The following is a 22,683-nucleotide window of genomic DNA, read 5'->3' on the forward strand; positions in this document are numbered from 1 at the left end:
AAGGCAGGGAGGTGTTGTAACTGTCATTAGTCAGGACAGAAGAGAGGAGATGCTGTCTGCACAAAGAAGCCCCCAACTGGTGGGCAGTTCACAGGGATTTCTAGAGTAGGTGGATGGGTGAACATTGTGACAGAGATGGGGACGGGGTTGACAGAGGCAACCTTAGTGTCCTTGGGTGTGGTGGAAATTGCAATCCTTGCCGCCTTGCCTCCCAGCATGTAGATGTACAGGCAGAGGCCTATAATCAATGGAACTAAGGTTGAGGCTGAGAGATACAGGAGCCAGTGTACTATGGTCACAGAGAAACAGTTTTTTCCATGGCAGATCTAGCCTGGTGTATATCACCAGATAACCTATATAGAAAGCAGAGACAAACTTCATCACATGGCAATGGGGAGTTTGAAATGGGGAGTAGTTGTGTCTCCTGCACTCCCAGTATATTGTCTACTGGGAAATTATTTTAAAGTGTCTGAATGGTCAGGTGGAGAGAATGGTCCATACAAGAATGCTGGTTCTCCCTGAGTGGGTACGGGCTGAAACCAGGTCACAGGCTGCTCAGAAGTGAAAGGCTGGATACTCGGACTGTGGAATAATGGCCCAGGCATGCAATAGAAATGGAAAAGGCACTGGGTATGGTGAGCAAACTCAAATAACTCTAGAGGTGCAGGAGGAATCTCACCCGAGGGCGAGGATCTTGCCTCTGTGGGAAAGTAGCCTCTTTCTAGCATGGTTACCTCCATTTTTGGCCGGTTTGTGAGTGCTTGTCAGTGTGATTTTACTGTCTCACTGGGATCCTGATAGCCAGGACGCCAGTGCCATAGTTTAAAACCCTATTTGTCAGTGACTTTTGCCTGTTTCACTGGGGTCCTGCTAGCCAGGACCCCAGTGCTCATAGTTTGTGGCCTATGTGTGTTGTCAGTATGCTTGACTGTGTCACTGAAGTTCTCCTAACCAGAACTCCAGTGCTTATGCTCTCTCTACTTATCAAATGTGTCATTACAGTTTAGTGACTCCATATTCTAATTCTGATTGGCACACTGGACCCCTGTTATAAATCCCCAGTATATGGTACCTAGGTCCCCAGGGCATTGGGGTCCCAGGAGATCCTTATGGGCAGCATTTCTTTTGCCACCCATAAGGAGTTCATACAAACCTTTCTTCAGGACTGTCACTGCAGCCTGAGTGAAATAGTGCACACAGTATTTCACAGCCATTTTTCACTACACTAAGGTGGTCATTATGACAGTGGCACACTCATCCGAATACCAAGCCCTGCATGCAGCACCAATGCATCGGCACCCCTGACAGACCTGAATGGAAACCTATCATCACTGCTTGCACACTGGAGAGAATCACCTAGCCCAACAAATAGCAACTCACACAAAGGCAAATCTGCCAGGCCATCAACAACCATAGAGAGCAATACACCCATGCACAATATGTCACACACAGAAACAATAACAGTACATTCACATCCCCACAGGTACCCCAGCCAATGTCACCGGAGAAGAGGTGACAGCAACATTCAGTCCCCTCCAGAAGAGACCCACAGTGATGACAGCAGCTCTGCTCGCCTGGATCTGGATGACCAACCTGGCCCATCACGGATCTCCGGACAGTCGTCTACCCAGGCACAGTCACACTCTACTACAGAGCCTCCCCCCTCAGGAAACACCACCACAGCACCCACCAAGCGCGCCCATACCTCTGTCCCCAGGACAAGTCAATCAGCAGTGTGTCTACCACTGCAGGGACTCCAGGCCACCCCACAAACACAGGACGATCAGGGACCTGGGGTCAGTGGCAGTGGGCACACAGTTCAGGGGACAGAGGCAGAGGACAACAGGGAAGCTGGGAGGACTGCTGTGCGGCAGGGAACCGACTCTCCAGGAGACACTCACTGCAATCCTGGGAGTATACCAACATTCCCAGGATACGCTGGGCCAGATTCTGGACAAGTTGCAGGAGAACATAGGGCTGCAGGAGGGACAGCACCTGGAGATCAGGGAGGACTTGAAGGACATCAACACCACCCTGGTCTCCATTGCAGAGGTGCTGGCAGACATGGGCAGCACTATAAGGGAGGCAGTGGCACACCACCGGGCCCCTGACAATAGCCAAACCAATGAGCAGTCCTCCACCTCTGCTGCCGCTAGTGGACAGGAGGCCCCACCACAGGAAAAACAGGCCACCTGCACCCCTCCCCCCGCAGAAGGGGACCCACCCCCGCAATCGTTCCTTGTGATCCAGGCAGAAGCCAGAGTCTATTGCCAAGACCCTGTCCAGGAAGTAAGACTCTCCTTATTGTCACCCTTGTGTCCCACTTTGTCACCCTGTCCACCTTGAACTGCCATTGCTCCCCTTCCTATGCCCCCTTGGACAATGTACCTGTGATACAAATAGACTGGACTCTATCCTGGACTTTTCTCCATCATCAACCCAGCCCATTCCATTACCCCCTCTACTTCTCAGCACTAAAATTAACAGTCTTTGAAAAAATACAAGTATGGAGTATGTCAAATGATTTAAGTATGTATTTGTTTAACAAGGTTTAAACTTTGCAATTCAACTGTACAGTAATGTCTACATAGGAATGACCTGTAGTTGGCTGCAGTTAACACACCAGGAGCAATAGTGGGACACAAATATCCACAAATAGAGATGCCAAAGGGTATAGTGAGCGGCCATAGAAGTGGGAAAAACAGCCTGCCAGTGACAATGTCAAACAAAAAACTGTCAATTAAATGTGAATTTACACTTTATTACCTGTGTGTCATTGGAAGTAGAATTATTGCACTTCTGTTGTCCTCATCCTCTGCCTCCTCATCTTCACTATCCACAGGGTCCACTGCTGCCACACGGCCATCTCCAGCCTCCTGCAGAAAAGGCACCTGGTGACGCAAGGCAAGGTTGTGCAACATGCAGCATGCCACGATGTTCTGGCAGACCTTCTTGGGTGAGTAGCACAGGGATCCACCTGTTAGATGGGGGCAACAAAACCTGGCCTTCAGGAGGCCAAAGGTCCTCTCTATAATTCTTCTTATTCTCCCATGTGCCTCATTGCAGCGTTCCTCTGCCCTTGTCCTCTGATTCCTCACAGGGGTCAGTAGCCATGAGAGTTTGGGATAACCAGTCACCTGCAAATATCGAGGGACAACTGTTAGCCACACACTAACCCTTAGGACCCACACCATACCCATACACCAACATATACTGAGTGGGAACCAGGGCTCACCTATTAGCCACACCCTGTGAGTCTGTAGTTGAGCCATCACATTTGGGATGCTGATATTCCTCAGGATAAAGGTTTCATGCACAGACCCAGGATATGTTACATTGATGTGGGAGATGTACTGGTCCACCAGGCACGCCATCTGCACATTCATGGAGTGAAAGCTCTTTCGATTTCTGAACACCAGTTCATTTCGCTGGGGGGAGGGTCACATGCAATATGTGTTCCATCTATTGCCCCAATAATGTTGGGATATGTCCCATTGCATAGAAATCAGCTTTCACTGTGGCCAAATCCTCCACGTGGGGGAAAACAATGTAGCTGCACATGTGTTTTATCAGGGCAGACAACACTCTGTTCAGCACTATTAAGAATATTGGCTGTGACATTCCTGCTTACAAGCCTACTGTCACTTGGAAGGAGCCAGTTGCCAGGCAATGGTGCACAGATAGCACTTGCACAAGAGGGGGGATCCTGGTGGGGTGCCGGATAGCAGATATCAGGTCAGACTCCAATTGGGCACAAAGCTCTGTGATTGTGGCCCTGTCCAGTCTGTAGGTGAGGATAATGTGCCTGTCCTCCATTTTTGCCAAGTCCACCTGGGGTCTATACACGGGGGATGTCTCCATCTCCTATTCATCCGCAGTGGTTGCAATTTATGGGCCAAAATGGTGAGCAGCTGGTCATTATCTCTTCATTCCAACCACTACAGTTCAATGCATGTTGTGATTGTAACGTTGTTTTGTTGGAGATGTCCAAATGGTGCTTTTGTGTACTGTGATGCAGTTAGGGTCCATGGTCTGCCCCCTCCCTGAAATGGTGTCTGCCTGTCCTATATGGAGGGACAGGTTGAAATTAGGTAATTCTGCTGACGTTGTGCGCCGTTGTGGGAGGCGGTTGAAAACCGCTGTGCAACTCCTCATTGGATAACATTGGGCCCTATGGTGTACAGTGGCCAACGGTGATGTACGCCGGCGGTGACGGTATGCACCGCAGCGGACGTCACTGCCATTTTCTATCTGTTCACTCACTTGCTACCTGACCTTCAACAGGAGAGGACCTACACTGCATGTGCTGTTGTGATCTGTGTCTGGAACTGACCATGGCTTGTGTGACTGGGGAAAGAGCCCCTGCCTTCACCTCAGCGGAGTTGGAGAGACTGGTGGATGGGGTCCTACGCCAGTACCAAATGCTGTATGGGCCTCCAGACCAACAGGTGAGTACACCGTGAGTACAATGTGGGTGCAGCATGTATGGTGGGCCATGTCTGTGCTAATGGGGATGGGAATGGGCATGGTGGGCCATGAGTGTAACAGGCAGGACGGTCGGACTAATACCTTTCCCTGTGTATTTCCCTGCAGGTCAGCACCCATCAAAAGAAGGGTATATTGCGTGCAATCACCAAGGACGTGTGGACCCTGGGGGTCTACGGCAGGCAGAGCACCCACTGTAAGAAACGGTGGGAGGACCTGAGATGCTGGGGACGGAAGACCGCCGAGGCCCAGCTGAGGATGGCCTCCCAACAAGGAAGGGGTCCCCTTCAAACCCTGACCCCCCTGATGGCCTGCATACTGGCGGTGGCCTATCCAGAGCTGGATGGGCACTTGGGGGCATCACAGCAGCCACAAGGGGGTGAGTACAGTACCCCAATATACAACTTGCACCTGGTGGGGTGGTATTCAGGTGTGGGGTGGGCCCTGTGGGTGCCCCTAGGCCAGGCCTGGTATTGCAGGGTTGGTCCCATGTTGGGCAGGGATCTGATGTGAAAGTACTCAAAACAAGCTAGTAGGCATCCACTACTGGGCAGGGGTCTGTGGGTCTCAGGTATGCTGCAATTGGCAATTAGGTGTCCCGATCTATGGCCTGGTGACTATCATTGTGACTTTTTGTTTTGGCACCCTCTCCTTGTGTGCATTAGCATCATCTGGCAGAGGAGCAGAGGAACCGGCAACGGAGGGAGCTGCATCCCACAGGACCCAGGATGCCGAATCCACCGACGGTGAGGGCACCGGTGGGACGGAGGGCAAGGGGAGCACCACGGCGGAGACTGGAGGGGACAGTTCTGACACAGATTCCTCCCCCGATGGAAGCTCCTAGTGATGGCAGACATCTCTGTGCCCACCCCAGCTACAGGTACAGCCACCACCCCCGTACCAGCACTGCCCTCCCAGCAGCTCCTCAGTGAGTTTCCCGTGCCCGCTCACCCAGGAGGGTTTGCATCTCCTTCGCCCCAGGCACCTCAGGCCCTGCCCCAGTTAGCCCTGCTGCCCTGAGTGAGGAGGCTATTGACCTCCTGTGATCCATCTCTGTTGGGCAGTCAACCATTGTGAATGCCATCCAGGGGCTGGCAGCCCAAATGAAACAGAAAAATGCATTACTGGAGGGCATTCACACTGGCATGGCGGCCCAACATAGATCAATCCAGGCTGTGGCCTCCTGTCTGATGGCAGCCATTGTCCCTGTTTCTAGCCTCCCCCTCCAACTTCTTCTACCGAATCCCATTCGCCTCAACCTCAACCTATCCCAAGCACCCAGTCAGATGAGCATGCACCCAGGACAACACACAAGAGTGGACATCGCAAACACAAGCACCACACTTCGTCCCACAAGCACTCACACAAACACCATCCAGAAGCAGACATACCAACATCTACTGCCTCCACTGTGGCCCCCTCCTCCTCATTGTCCACCTCCCTCCCAGTTGCATCTCCACGCACACCTGCATGCACTACATCCTCATCCACTACTACCATAACAAGCACACCTAACAGTACACGCCCCTCACTGGCAGTCACCACCCCTACATCTATGCACACGTCCTCTGTGTCCTCTCCCACTGTGTCTGTGCCCCCTCCTTCCAAAGTACACAATCGTAAGCACTCAGACACCCAACAGCCATCCATCTCACAACAGCATCCAGCCCATGCACCTGCACCCAAACAGAGCAGACTGACACCTCCTACAACCACTCCCTCTTCCTCCACTCCCAAACCTTCTCCCTCTTCCCACCCCAATGTCCCTAAGCAGATTTTCCTCTCCACCATTGACCTCTTCCCTACTCCTCACCCCCGTCCCTCATGTCAGGCCAGGGCGGTCAAAACCCAGGCAAACACCTCAGCCACCCAGTCCATTGGCTCAGTAGTGTCCACAGCTCCTCCAGGTGGGAGAGGATCCCGGGCACCAGGCAGTCACACTGAAAGGGTGCCTGCACCAAGTGCTGCAAGGAAGGGCAAGAAGGCACCCCCAGCTTCAAAAAGGAAGGGCAAGGAGGCACCCTGAGTTGCTGAAAGGAAGGGCAAGGAGGCACTCCTAGGTGCTAAAAGGAAGGGAAGGAGCAATCTCCAGCTGCTGAAAGGAAGGGTGAGGGGTCTGCACTAGCAGGCAGAAAGGACAAGAAGCCTGATGCTGGGACTCAGTTGGAGCCCCCACCTCCAACCATGGTGGTTCAGCCGTCCGAGGCTGCAGGGAAAGGGCTGGAGCCTACCCCCACCACTGCCAGCACCTCCACCAGCACCACTGCCAGCAGCAGCAGCCCGAGTGGGTAGCTGGCAAGGCTGCAGGGGAAGGGCTGAAGCCTCCCTCCACCACTGCCAGCACCGTCTACAGCACCACAGCCAGCAGCAGCAGCCCCAGTGGGCTGCCGTCCGAGGCTGCAGGGGAAGGGCTAGAGCCTCCCCCACCACTGCCAGCACCACCAGCTACACTGCCACCAGCACCTCAGCAGCCCCAGTGGGCAGCTTTCCGAGGCTGCAGGGGAAGGGCTGGAGCCTCTCCGACAACCTCCATCTCCACCAGCAGCACCACCACTACCACCACTGAGCATTCGTCACCACAGACGGACAGTGTGTAGTCCTGCCTCCATGAGCTGTTGTGCGGCCTGGCCCCAGCAAATCCTGTGGGTCTGACACCCAGGTGAGAGACTGGGACTTTGCACTCCCCAAGATCTGCATCACAGGGCACAATGCCCACTCCAAAACCAGTGGAAGAAGACATCCACTCACCTCATCCTCCCCAGGAAGAAGCTCACAGGGCACAATGCCCCCTCCAGAACCAGTGGAAGAAGCCATCCACTCACCCCATCCTCCCCAGGATGAAGTTCACTGGGCACAATGCCCCTTCCAGAACCAGTGGAAGAAGCCATCTCCTCACCCCATCCTCCCCAGGATGAAGCTCACCAGGCACAATTCCCCCTCCAGAACCAGTGGAAGAAGCCATCCACTCACACCATCCTCCCCAGGATGAAGGTCACTGGGCACAATGCCCCCTCCAGAACCAGTGGAAGTAGTCAACCACTTGAGGGACTATGGCCTTGCACTCCCCAGGACATGGCAGTGGGTAAATCACCCACTTGAGAGACTGTGGCCTTGCACTCCCCAGGACCAAGCACAGGGCATGTTGCCCCCTCCAGAGCCAGTGGGCAAATCACCCACTTGAGAGACTGCGGCCTTGCACTCCCCAGGACCAAGAACTGGGCAAATCACCCACTTAAGAGACTGTGGCCTTGCGCTCCCCATGAGGAGGCAGTGGGCAAATCACCCACTTGAGAGACTGTGTCCTTGCACTCCCCAGGACCAAGCAGTGGGCAAATCACCCACTTAGGAGACTGTGGCCTTGTACTCCCCAGGACAAAGCACAGGGCGTGTTGCCCCCTCCAGAGCCAGTGGGCAAGTCATCCACTTGAGAGACTTTGGCCTTGCACTCCCCAGGACCAAGCACAGGGCATGTTGCGCCCTCCAGGACCAGTGGCATTGTACCATCTTCCGGCTGAGGTGCCCCCCATTCCCTGTCCCCCTGAGGTGCCTGTCTATTTTAGACCTGATGCTCCTGCAGTGTTCTCTCCGTGTTGCTGCAGGAGTAAAGTGGGGCCTTGGACTATGTGAGGACTGGGCAGTGTCTTTACATTTGTAAGCATGTATATAATTTTTTATTTGTATGCACGTATTTATACTATCTTGTCTTATTGCACTCACTTTAATCAATTCCTTTTGTCCTTGATTATTCTTGAGCTGTACAGGGTGTATATGTAATGTTACTGCATCTGGGTATGTGTATGATGTTGAGGTGTTGCATGTGTGTGTCATTCTCTTTTTCCTCCTCTGCTGTGTTCTAGGCGGCAGTACTCACCGTGGTCGTCTTCACCGGCGATGGTGTTAGTAATGGACCAGAAGGTAAAAGATCATGGGGAACATATGCAAGTCGGGCTCCATGGTGGCGTGGTTCTTCCCTGAGTCTCTACAGATGAGTCCTTTCCCTTCTGTACAGTGTTTCCATCAGGCTTTTGATGTTGTTGGTACCGCCCCAGAAATGTGGCGGTTTCCTGTGACTTGATACAGTGGGTGGAATATTGCCTTCTGCCTGGTTGTAGGCGATTACCGCTGTGGTGCCTGTTGGTTTCGCCCTGGTGGTTGGTGTGTTAAAGTGGCTGTCTGTCTGAGCGGTTTCCACCTGGTCATAATTTCATATTTATTACCCCCGGCCTGTTGGCGGTTTTACCGCCACTTTATCACCAACCGCCACGGTTGTAATGAGGGCCTAAGAAACTTATAAGACCCCTATGTCTAACCTTCATTTACTGAAGGCTAGTGCAAAGTTATGTGTGTGAGGGCACCCTTGGACTAGCTAAGGTGTCCCCTCGTTGTCCAGGGCCAAATCCCCAGACCTCATGAGTGCGGGGACACCATTATAAATGTGCACTACATATATGTCAATTCATGTATGTAGCTGCAAACTGGTAACTCCGAATACAGCCATGTGAGGTGTCTAAGAACATGGAATTTACCCCCCAACCCAAATCTGGTATTGGGGGCCAATCCCACGCACCCTGGTGGCTCCACCATGGACCCCCCGTACTGCCAAACCAGCTCTCTGATGTTTCCACTGCAGCCCTAGCTGCTGCCACCTCACAGACAGGTGTCTACCCTTCTGTGGATTGAGCAGCTCAATCCCAGGAAGGAAGAACAATGCATTTCCTTAAGGAGAGGGGTGCTACACCCTCTCCCATTGGAAATAGGAGTTACAGGCATGGGAGGGTTAACCTCCAAGAGCCTCTGGACATGTTTTGAAGTGCACAAATGGTGCCCTCCTTGCATAATCCAGTTTACACCAGTTTAGGGTCCCTGCTCTGGTAAGAAGCTGAAGAAAGGAAAGGGGGAGTGACCACTCCCCTGTCCATCACCACCCCAGGGGCGGTACCCAGAGCTCTTCCAGTGTGTCCCTGGCGTTAGCCATCTTGGATTCCGAGTGGACATTTACAGCAGGTGACATCAGAGACCCCTCCTGATAGGTGCATACCTGGGTAGGTAGCCAATCCCCCTCTAAGGTTTATGTAGGGTCTCTCCTCTGGGTGTTTCCTCAGATCTGCTTTGCAAGATTCCTCCAGGACTCGTCTGCATCCTCTGCTTCAGCTTCTGACCGTCAGATCAACCGCAGACGGATCCGGAACTGCTGTAAATACTACAAAGTATCCAGGACAACTCCTGTGACCTGCAGCTTCAGCTCCAGGAAGCATTTGCAACAGTTTCCAAGGTGTGCACGCTCTGAGGACTGCCTGTCTTCATCCTGCACCAGAAGAACTGAAGGAATCTCCCGTGGAGTGAAGGAGTCATTTCCCTTCTTCTGCAGGCACCCTACTATGATGACAACCAATACACTGGGACTTCTCTCCTGATGACGAGCATGATCTCTGCAACACAGGTGGTGGACCAAAGTGACCCAGACAGCCCAAAGGTCTAGCTGTCCAAATTTGGTGGAGGTAAGAGCTTGCCTCCCTGTGCTGCAACAGTATCCCTGTGCTCCATGTCTTCTGCAGCTCCTTGGGCTTCTGTGCACTTCTTCCAAAAGTTCTTCCTGCGCAGTGTAGCCCAGGTCCCCAGCACTCCATCCTGCAATGCACAGCTCCCTGAGTTGTTCTCCGGCAGCGTGGGACCTTCCAGTGTAGTGCTGCAATAACTGCACTTTGCATCTTCTTTGTCCCAGTGTTCTGGGACTCCTGTGGGTGCTGCCTGGTCTTCTGAGGGCTCTCTGAGGTGCTGAGGTGCTGAGTCGAGACCCCCATGTCCCTCCTGGGTCCAGACAGCTCCTCTTTGACGTAAACCGGGTACTTGCTTGAACCAAGGCTTGTTGGCAGAATCCAGTGACGCAAACATCATGCATCCAACAACTCAACATGGGACATCTCCTGCACCAAGCAGGAACCTGCAGCCATCTTCTTTGGTGCACTTCTGTACTTTTCTTCTAACCGGAGAATCCACTTTTGCACCTTCTTCTAGGTTGGCAGGGGCTCCTGTCCATCCTGGACTCTTCCTCGACTTCTGGACTTGGTCTCCTCTCTCCACAGGTCTTCAGGTCCAGGAATCCTTAATTTGTTGCTTGTAGTCTTGCTTGGTTCTTGCATAATCCTTTATCACAACTTGTAGTGTGTCCTGAGGAAACTTGTTGTACTTTACTCTTGCTTTCCTGGGCTCTGAGATGGGGTACTTTCCTTTCCTTTGGTGTTCTCTTGCACTCCCAGCACCCCTCTACATACTACACTTGCCTAGAGGGGAATTCGACATTCGCATTCCACTATTTTAGTATATGGTTTGTGTTGCCCCTAGACCCATTGCAATCTATTGTATTTTCTATTGTTGCACTATTCAATGACTGTTTACTTACCTGATTTTGGTTACTAGTGTATATATTGTGTATAATACTTACCTCCAGAAAGAGTATTACCCCTAAGATATTTTTGGCCTTGTGTCACAAAAATAAAGGCGGTCATTATGAACATGGCGTATGGGTTGGCCCGCCATGCTGGCATTGGCGGCTGAAACCGCCAGCCGGCATGGCGGGCCAACACGCCACATAATAAACATGGTGAGGGCCGCCATTGGCAGCCCTCTCCGCCGTCCTGGCGGTGAGTGGAAACACCATCCGACAGGGTAGCTGTGCTACCCGTCGGATAACGTTTCCATATCACAAGCCTTTCCGTGGTGGATTATCCCACCAGGGAAAGGCTGGCGGAGGGGGTGCCCCTGCACTGCCCATGCACTTTGCGGGCAGTGATCTGCACGACGGGTGCAACTGCACCTGCCGCACAGAGGCATTGACGGCGGCTCCATGTGGAGCCGCCGTCAATGTCCCGGCCTGGCCACTGTTTCCGCCCGCCGGCCCACAGAAAGGTTCTTTATTTGGCCGACGGGTTTCGGGGTCATTGGCGGTCAGCGAATCTGAGGAAACACCCAGAGGAGAGACCCGCCAAAGTATTTTCATTCATGGTAACACTGAGTATTGTCTTTTATTGTGTATAAGTGCTGTGTAACTATAGTGGTATTGCAGGAGCTTTGCATGTCTCCTAGTTCAACCTAAGCTGCTCTGCTACAGTTTCCTCTAGACAGCCTAAGCTGCTAGAACACTGCCTACATTTCACTAATAAGGGATAACTGGACCTGGTATAAGGTGTAAGTACCTTAGGTACCCACTACAAACCAGGCCAGTGTCCTACAGCCTCCGAGGGTGGGATTCTTCCCCTGCAAGATCTGCTCAACTAGGCAGAATTGATAGGAGCTGGTGGACCAACCAGAGTGGAGTTTTGTCAGGGACGGAGAGCATATCTCATGCTTAAGGGTTTTAGGCAGACTGCCTCTAGGCAAGAAGAGGGTGATGTCAGTGGATTCCACAAAGTCTAATGAGATGATTGAGTCTTACCTTCTGAGGCCAGAGACTTCAAGGAGGGAACCAGCAGGAGGTTGCAAAGTAAAGAGAATTCTCCCTAACATTGAGCCATGGTATACCATTGGCAGGTCATCTGGGACAGAATAAGTATTGAAACCAGTTGGTTACCCCATTTCTGTTGGCCCAATGTGTCTGCAAAGTGAAGGAGATCTGTAACTTCTGTGCAACGTATTACATCAGTGGCAAGAAAGGGGGCAGAGCAAAGCCTCCCTTAATACCACAGCCAATAGTTAGTACTCCCTTTGAGAAGCTTGCAGTGGACATTGTTAGTCCCCTAGTCCCACCAACTGCATCAAGGAACAGATATATCTTGGTGGTAATGGGCCATGCCACAAGATATCCTGAAGCAATCCCCTCAGGCTCAGGACAGACACTGCTCTTTCAGTGGCTAGGGCTCTACTTGGTGTGTTCACCAGAGAGTGTTTCCCAAAGGAGGTGGTTTCAAATGCAGGCACACAAATTTCATGTTTAGCAATCCAAAGTTGATGTGGGAAGAATGTGATGTTACCTACAAGTTCACCACCCCATATCATTCCCAGACTAATGGTCTTGTGGAAAGGTTCAATAGGACCCTGAAGGGCAGGACTGTGGACTTGTCTGACAAACTCAGGAGGAAATGCAGTGTTCTCCTCCCATGCCTAATGTTTGCATTCAAGTATGTCCCGCAGAAAGGGGTTGGCTTTAGCCCCTCTGAATTGTTGTTTGGGCACCCTATTAGAGGGTCCTTGAGCCTGTGAAAGAGTCTTGGGAAGACCCTCTCAAGGAAGCCAAGGACAATGTGCTGGATTATGTACTAGACCTGAGATCTCGCATGGCAGAGTACATGTAGAAAGCTATCAGGAACCTGGAGGCCACCAAGAGCTTATGACTCTCTGTTATGACCAGGAGGCTACTATGTCTGAGTACAAACCAGTATCATTGGTATGGGTGTTGGAGCTTGTGACTCCCAGGGCCCTCCATGACAAGTGGACTGAGCCCTATCCAATCCTAGAGAAGAAGGGATAGGTTACCTATCTGGTAGTCTTTAACACCCCCAGGAACTCTCAAAGGGTCTTACATGTCAATAGGTTAAAACCCCACCAACACAGGGCAGACATGGCCATACTCATAGGCACAGAGGAAGGAAGAGAAGAGGAAACTTAGGGCCAGATGTAGCAAACCATTGGCGACTCGCAAACGGCAAAAAACGTGGGTTTGCTATGCAGAAATGCATATTGCGAGTCGTTACCGACTCGCAATATGCATTTCCGACTCGCAAATAGGAAGGGGTGTTCCCTTCCTATTTGCGAGTCGCAGTGGGATGCAATACCATTTGCGACCGCTTACGCGGTCGCAAATGGCATCGCAGTTACCATCCACTTCAAGTGGATGGTAACCCACTCGCAAATTGGAAGGGGCCCCCATGGGACCCCTTCCAGTTTGTGACTGGACCCCAAAATATTTTTTCAGGGCAGGGAGTGGTCCAAGGGACCACTCCCTGTCCTGAAAAAATACCGAAACTAAAGGGTACTTTAAGTGGGAGGATCACTTAACTAACCTGCAGGAAGTGATTCAGGCCGTGCAACAAGCAGGCCTGACTATTAAGGACAGCAAGTGCAAAATAGGACAGAGTTCAGTGGTACACTTGGGCCACCTTGTAAGTGGAGGCCATGTACAGCCTCTTCAACCCAAAATCCAGATCGTCTTAGATTGGGAGGCTCCTGAATCCCAGACACAGAACAGGGCCTTTCTTGGCCTGACTAGGTATCACAGAAGATTTGTGAAAAACTATGGGACCATTGTCCCAACTAACATCAAAGAAACCACTACCTAGAACCACCCAACGTTCAGCTGTGTGTGACAGGGGTTGGCCGCAGGGCCTGGAATGTGTACTAGTCCTGAGATCTGACATGGCAGAGAACCTGTACAAAGCAAGCCTTTGTACATGTCCAGGTGGTGTACATGACCACCACCTCTCCAGTGCTACCTACTAAAAATATTTTGAGGGCCACACAACCCTCCATACCCTGGGGACCACCACCTTCCCGAGGCTATATCAAAAAATGGTTTAGGGGGGGTCATCTGGACCCCCCAGAGCCCAGGGACTACCACCTGCCAAAGGCAACACATTTAAAATTGTAAGGGGAGCCACCCGGACCCACTCCCTGGGTCCATTTTCATGATGTGCCCCCCCCCAGGCTAATTTTGACCCTGGGGACCCAATCACCTGGGGCCCAGTCATGTCATCCTTGGTGCCCTGGCTCCAACCAGGGTGCCCTGTAGTGTTTGATGGGGACTGTTGGGGAGGCCTTAGTCCTTACAAGCTCCCTGCTGCCTGTAAGAGGCGGCACTTCTTCTGAACACAGGGAGCTACTCAAAATGCAGCTCTCTGCATGCGGGAGCAATATTTTAATCTATTTCACTGCCCACATGACAGTGGTCATGGAAAGAGTCAGAAACTCTGCTCTCACCAAGCTATAGCACCCTGGACAGGCACCCCGATGTCCATGTCAAAATTACTACTCAACGCATCGAAGCTAGGGAAGCCCCAGCTCGAGCGCCAGAGGCATTCGAACTTCATCTAATTGGCACATTTAATTTACCTGTAAGTCCCTTGTATGGTGATACACCTATACCCTGGGCCAGTAAATTTGATGCTACTAGTCGTTCCGCAGTGCAGCTTGCGCCACCCACAAAAGTAGCCTTTCAAACTTCTCTAAGGCCTGCTATTGCAGGGCCTGCATACACAGTTTAGTGCCATAGGGACCTGGCATCTACATTTACTAGCGAGGCCTGGAACTCCCCTTTTACTACATGTAAGTCACCCCTAAGGCAGGCCTGAGCTAGCCCTAAGGGTAGGGTGCTATGTATGCATAAGGTAGGACATGTGCCTGGTAGTGACAAATAGCCTATTTGGTTTCTCACTGCTATGAGTGTTGCTTTGTTCACAGGATTATGTCTAGGGGGTGCTGTCTGTTCTATGAGAGGTAGTGTAGGCATGTTTGGTATGGTTGTAATGTTAGTGAGAAATGCTACTTATTGGTGTAGGTGGATTTTTACCATTATAGAAATGCCACTTCTAGAAAGTGAGCATTTCTCTGTGCTTATGACTGTGGTGTTTTGCAGCTTGAGTCCAATCCACATCTGGGGCAGAGTGACAGCTGGGCTTTGTGCATCCTCTTCAGACAGCATGTACACAAGGAGGGTGGAGGTAGCACAGAGGTGCACCTGCATATTGAATGGTCTTCCTTGGCTAAGAGAAGGGGAGGTGGGGCACACCTACATTTGTAAAGGCTGTGCCCTGGCCTCACACAAAGAGATTGTTTACCTGTAACTGATGTCTGGAGCCTATGCTGGAGGAGAGAGGGAACACTCCTAGAACTAGTTAACACTGGTTGGAACCTCTTTGCCCCCTTTTGAGCAAACATGAGTATAAGTACAGGGTTTTTCCTGATGTAAAATGAGACACTAATTTACTACTGAAATGGACACAGGATGCTGCTGCAGAGGCTCACCAGGAACTGCCTTGGACTGCTGCTGTTGTGACCTGTGACCTCGACCTGCTGGGTCACTAGGAGGAACTGCCATTGACTGTAACACTTTGTGCTGGTCTGTTTGCTTGGACCCTGCCATCCTGTGTCCCAGTTTTGCTGTCTCTAGGGGGTAGGTGCCGTGGCCCCTGTTCCTCAGTGCTTTTATTTCTAAAAAGCTATGAAAGGGTGCTTGACTGCTATTTTTCCAGTGCATGAGAAGAGTTGGATTTTGTGTGGAGGTGCCTGGGGAGTGCTACATTTCCTTGTCCTTGCTGTTTTCGGCTCAGGGGAAACACTGCCTGCTGCTGATTCCCGAGCATAGGGAGAATGAAGGATAGAGCGTTTGCACTCCGTGTGGTGCCCCAGGGGTGAGGAACACTGAGGAATGTGCCCCCGGGGCACAGGCAAGCACCTGTGTAGGTGACTTTATGGCTGCAGCCTAGAGGGATGAGAGGAAGGATTCTGGCCAGAGGGAGAAGATTCCCCTGCCGGTGCCCCTCCATCTATACAGGGACCGGCGGGCCTGATCCTGGGCCAGGCAGGGTCCCAAGCCAGGAGGCTCATCCCACCCAGCATGTGTGACTGGAGATGCGTGGTCTCCAACTACGGTGGGATACGGGGCTGGCTGGAGCCGCCTTCTCTCCCCTCACCACAGCCCTTCACAGAGTATCTGGACTGCAGGGGGAGAAGAACCGGCCCCAAAGTATGGGTTGCTCGACGCACGGTGCAACAGCAGGCCGGAGCGGCAGAGTGGAACCTCAATGGAGGTCCCAAGCTGGCCCAACCACCTGCGCCCCCCCTTTTTTCCCTTCTCTGAGTAGCCAGTGCAAGGGAGGAGCTCACAAGAGCAAAGCGTGCCCTGGATTAGAAGCGTGGCAGCTCGGTGGCTTTTATACAGGAGGAACCATGGGTGATTACTCCCTTATTCTTGGTCACGGGAGACCAGGTCACATGAATAGGTACCCTGGGATTATGTGCAGTGGTTAGGGTGCATTCACGACAAGGTCTTGGCACCCTTGGTGACATAAATGTGGTACTATGATGTGTGCATTATAGGAAGTTTTGCAGGCTATATACATCTATGTTGGTGCTGCTAATGACATGCCACTTGGGAAATGTTACTCATGGTATGTGTATCCCTAAAGATGTCTGGGCATCTATGATGTATGTTTTACAATGACGTGCATTTTCATTGGTGATAGCAATGTTTTCCTGACTACTCCTGAAGTTGCAGAATAACCAGTAACCTATGTATTTTGTGTGACTACTGCTGGCTTTAGCAGAGTAATATTACTGTGTAATATTCTGACAGCTGCTTAGGTAGCAGGGTATTAATAACATGATGTGTTTGGTCTAATGATGTTGTGTACAATACAGTTTATTTTTAAATAATTTGTGTTGTGTTTCCTTTGTGGTGGGGATAGTGCATCATGTGTGTTGTGTTTGTTGTGCAATCACTTTACACATTGCCTCTGCGATAAGCCTAACTGCTCGTGCCAAGCTACCAAGGGGGGCAACAAAGGTTATCTTGGGTGTGTAACTCCCTCACCCTGACTAGAGTGGGTGGGTTCTGCCTGGCTTAGGTACATACCCTAGCCAACCAGAAACGCAGTTTCCAACATTTTCCATCTATGTTGGGGTTCTACAATCAAAACAATCTGATAGCAAATAGCTAATAATAGGTCGACTAACTATTATGCTGGTCAGAAGAGTACTCTGTGCTTATGATTCCCAATGAACAATATGGAGCATATTTCATGGTATTCAATTCGCAAAGCCATTTATTTTCCTTGAAGGAAAAGATGTTCTCAATGGTTGCTGTACCATATCAATAAAACATATTTTTAGTCATTGACCTTTCATTGTTCCCCATCTTTCTGTTTGAGGATGAAATGAGAGTGCTTTAATCACTCAAAATGTGAGGTAATAACTTGAACAGTAGAAACACTCAGGCATGGTAGTTTTTATATAATGCATTCAAATGCACAAGGCTCAATTCTAAGAAAACATCCTGCATTGTATGGTTTGGATAAAGTTTTTCAATTCAGGGATAATATTGGTTTCCAGTTTTGGCCTTAAAATGACCACTGGTAAAAGTGGAAGGTGTAAATTACTCAAAGCAGAGTAGAGTGCTTCAAAGCAAACCCTAGATGTCCCTGAGTTAGGCCCATATTTATATGTTTTGACGCAATACTGCGCAAATGCAGTTTTGCATGAAAACGTATAGCATCGATCGGCTTGCGTCAGTCCTGAGGGCCAGTTGGGCACCAAATTTATGGAATTCCACAAGCCAGTACAAAGGGTGGGCTAACATCTGGGAAAATTACGTTAGCTGGGTGGGGGTGGCGGTATGGGGGAAGTGGGTTTTGCACCTAAAAAGGACACTACGCTGGTTAGAGGCAAAAAAATACCTTTAACCAGCCTAGCATCATTTCCTGGTGCAAATCCATCCATACCACATGACTCCTGTCTTACAAAAGACAGGAGTCATGCTCATCACCCCAATGGACAGCACAGGGGATAAGGGTCCCCTGGGCATGTCCATTCACCCAGTGCCATGTAGGGAGGCCCATTTCAGGACCCCCAATGGCACGTAAAAATGAAAAAATAAAATACATGCCTCTACTTACCCTTCTTACCTGGGATGGGGTCCCCCATCCTCGGTGTCTCTCTGGTGTGGGTAGTGATGTTCCTGGGGCTTGGGGTGGGCACCTGTGGGCTCTTTCCATGGTCTTTGACCATGGAAATGGGTCCACAGGTCACATAATGCCTGCCCTAACCCAGGAGCTAAATAATGACGCTAAACAGGCTTAGCGCTATTATTTAGGCCCGCCTCTTCCCCGAACACCATTTTTGCACAGGAGGATAAATAAGGCGCTAGGGGCTTTGAGTCATTTTTTGGATGGGAGCGCCTACCTTGCATCTCATTGACGCAAGGTGATTTCACGCAACCTAAAAAATGACTTTAACTCCAATATTTTGATGCTAGACGGGTCTTGTGTCAAAACATAAAGATGGAGTTAAGTTTGCGCTGAGTTAGCGTAACAAAAAAAGACGCTAATTCTGCACAAAGAAAGTATAAATATGCCCCTTAATCTCTGTGCGCCTATAATACAAACAAACAAAAAAATGAATCTGACGTGTAATGTCATCTGTTACTCTTAGCATGACTATGGTATAATCTGTAATGTCATCAATGATGTACTTTAGCCTTTATTGTGTGATGCAAAATGGGAGTTCATAAGCAGTACATGGCAAGGATGCAAGTTACAGTTGGCTCAGTAAACTAGAACTGGGCCCGGGAACTGTCCTGTGACATTGAAATGGCCAACAGGAGAGAAAGCTCCCTTAGCCAATCAGCAGGCCCTATGTTTTTAAATTTTGATACCACAGGACCCTAACAGGACCGATTGCCCAACTACACCCAACATTTTAACCCCTTCCTGCCTACTCTGAGCACAGCCTTAAATACTAATTTAATGAAAACATATGAATGGAGTTACACTAAAAACAAAACAAAAAAACAAGTTTTCTGCGTAAATTTCCAATATTATGCCAAATTTGGTGTATTTTTTTTTCGGTATCATTAAGTCGAATTTCCCAAATAAAAATCAACATTTTGCAACTCCCGCTTTTTTGGCTCTTGATTGACAGATTAGTGCAAACCTTTCAATGAAGAAGCCAAGGTGGATGAACTTTGGCCTAGATTGAAGAAAAGGCAGCGCTGCTTTTGCGCCATTTCTTTTACGCAAAAGCGGTGCTAACCCAGCACCATATTTACAAGCCAATGGAAAAACGTTGCACGAATAGGACTGGGTCAAAAAAATGATGCTAATTCCAATTAATGTCAACATTTTAACGCCTGGTCAGACCAGGCTTTAAAAGGAGGCCCATCCACACTACATAAGGGAAGCACACAGAAGAAACACTGGCAAGCAAGTGAACAACAGGGACCTCTTACTGCTAAAGCTCGGCACCTGCAGAAGACGACAGTGACGACACCAAGTGCCACCAGCACCACCGCAGCAAACCTCAAACACCACCATTGCAGCCACAAAGGCAGAAGGAGGGAGAGGATAATTCACCAATGCGCATCAATCCTTGGCCATCCTTGGCTTCAGGGAAGAAGAGGTGATCAGACTCTACCGTCCAAAGTGGGATTCATTGTGCTCCACCACATTGCTCCTGATATCACTGCAAGAGTGGAAAGCCACACAACCATACCACCCATGACCAGACTCCCAGCTGTCCTCCAGATGTTGGCCTCTGGATCATTCCAGACCACTGCAGCACAAGTGGGTGGTATCTGGCAACCATCCCTTTCTGCCTGCCTTCCTTCCTAAGTGCCTGGATGCCATCATCTGCTTCACACCCCACCACATCCAGTTCCTGAATACCCAGCACCTGCAGCAGGAGACCAAACAAGGAATCTATCAAATTGCTGGATTCCCACATGTGCTGGGTGCGATGGACTGCACCTATGACCAACTTGTCCCTCCTGCTGCAGTGGAACACATCTACAGAAACCATAGACATACACACTCAATGAGTGATGCCTACATCTTCAGACACTCAACTATCAACCAACAATTCCAGGATGGACAATATGGCAATAGTCTACTCGTAGGTATGCCAGCATACAATTCTAACACAGACAACATACAAACCTTGTGGGACAAACAATACATACACCATACTAAACACACATGGACAGGGAAACACAGATCTTTAGACAAAAACACATATGTCTCATGCCACACTGAACCACATTCAATGCACATCACCCTCACCTATTCCAATATGTACAAGTTTTTTGCACCACCTGACTGACACTTTACATGATGGTCAGGTGGAGCTATGTCCCCTTTGTATACAAAAGCTGGGGTCAAACCACTACAAGGGGGTCATTACGACCTCGGCGGACTTTTGAAAAGACCGCCGAGCCCACGGGAAACAGAATACCGCCATTGCCGGCGGTATTCCTGTCTCCCTATTATGACATTTCCGCTGGGCCAGCGGACAGTAACAGTGTTACCGTCCGCTGGCCCAACGGAAATGTCACATCAACATTGCAGCCGGCTCGTAATAGAGCCGGCGGCAATACTGATGTGCAGCGGGTGCAGTAGCACCCATCGGGCATTTCACTGCCTGAAATTCGGGCAGTGAAATGCGTGACAGGGCTATGCCTGGGGGCCCCTGCACTGCCCATGCCAAGTGCACGGGCACTGCAGGGGCCCCCAGGGGCACCCCAAGTCCCCTTATCGCCGGCCTTTCAATGGCAGTGTGTACCGCCATGGACAGGCCGGCGGTCGGGGACTCATAATCCCCAGGGCAGCGGTGCTTGCACCGCTGCCCTGGGGATTATGACCGCCAGGCGGAATCCTGGCGGGAAAATGGAGGTCCCGGCGGTATGGCCGTGGCAATTCCGCCACGGTCATAATTGCTGGCAGAACACCGCCAGCCTGTTGGCGGTGTTACCGCCAACATACCGCCGGCCGCCAGGGTCGTAATGACCCCCCATGTGTCCACTTGTTGACAACATAACACTTACCACGGAATAGACCAGCTATGGTGCATTTCCCATGCTACCATCAAACAACTCATACATTGGCACTGTCCCGCATTTACCATGCTGTGGAGACCTGAGGCAGCACCGATATTTAATGCCACCCGAGTGGTGCCATCACCATCTACATATCACCAAAACATACCTTACATACTCATTGTGCAAACCTTTCCCTTGTGTGGTGCATAGTGCAGCACACACTGAAATACAACATCGCCAACATTGAAAGATCAAGTTTAGGAATGAACACCTCAGAGCACACCAACAATAAAAGCTGCAAATCCCACATCTCCTTACCATAATACAAGGGTACCAACAGAGAACTGTGTCAGCTGAACTACTGCCAATGTATTGGTAGAGGCCAGTAATGCATATGATTGAAGAGACTTGGTACTTAGTAGGGCTGGACTGGTGATGCAGGGCAGTGTAGAAAAACACATCATACTCTGTCCTGTCCCACAGGTGTATGCAAACTTGCATATAACACAGTGCATCCCCTACAACAGTGCCACATTGTGTATATGAACTTCATGCGCATAATCATGCCAGCCAGCAACTGGCAACAACAACACATTGTTCAAGTTAAGCATCTCAAGGGCAAAGGTTTGGGATTCACATGCAACACACAGGGTGCAACACCCGTTCATGGCACACAACACATAAAATAGGTAGAAATTTCCCTAACATCACTCTTATGGAGGTCTAAAGTGAAGGGGCTAAGGAAGACATATTAGAAAAGTGGTGCAGCATCCAAAGCATTGCCACTATTCTTGCACCCCTGAGCGCCCCCGTCCACCACCATGTGTGTGCTTTATTCAGAATACAGCGCACCATGGCGCAGAGTAGGTGCAATAGGTAGTTGATGCTATTGATTGACTGTGTAGGATTAGTGCTAAAAATTTGGTGCAAATCCATTGCAACCTCTTAGATTCCTATGCACCATTTTTGCAGTCCCCCAACAAGGGAATGCCCCCCTTGCATACATGATGCGTGGCACAGGCATAATGTGGCCAAGGGGTACAATGTGTTGCACTGCATGCATAGTGCCACTTTGTAAAAATGGTGCCATGAGTTTGGTCTTCTCAAAATTACGCTAATGTGGTCCAAAGAGGCACTAGGTCCTCCTAAATATGGGCCTCAGGTTCAAATATAGACAACACCACACATATTCAGTATATGTGAACTGTCAGACCAGAAATTATTTAACAATCACCAGGTCCCTTAGGCACAATCCATTATAGGAAAGTGCACCACAACATACCACTACAACCATCCAACCAAACACGAAAATACACAATACCAGATTGTAGGAAGTTGGCTCTATATATACTATCTCAATGTAAGAGATAGTGTGCACAGAGTCCAAGGGTTCCCCTTAGAGGTAAGATAGTGGCAAAATTCGATAATTCTAATGCTTTATTTTGTGGTAGTATGGTCGAGCAGTAGGCTTATCAGAGGGTAGTGTTAAGCATTTATTGTACACACACAGGCAATAAATGAGGAACACACACTCAAAGACTTACTCTAGGCCAATAGGTTTTTATATAGAAACATATCTTTTCTTAGTTTATTTTAAGAACCACAGGTTCAAGATTTGAAGTAAACACATAAAATGCAAGGTACTTCACATAGCTAAGTTAGGAACTTTGAATAAAAGCAAT

This window comes from Pleurodeles waltl, chromosome 3_1 (assembly GCF_031143425.1).
Source record: "Pleurodeles waltl isolate 20211129_DDA chromosome 3_1, aPleWal1.hap1.20221129, whole genome shotgun sequence".
NCBI classification, from domain to species: domain Eukaryota; kingdom Metazoa; phylum Chordata; class Amphibia; order Caudata; family Salamandridae; genus Pleurodeles; species Pleurodeles waltl.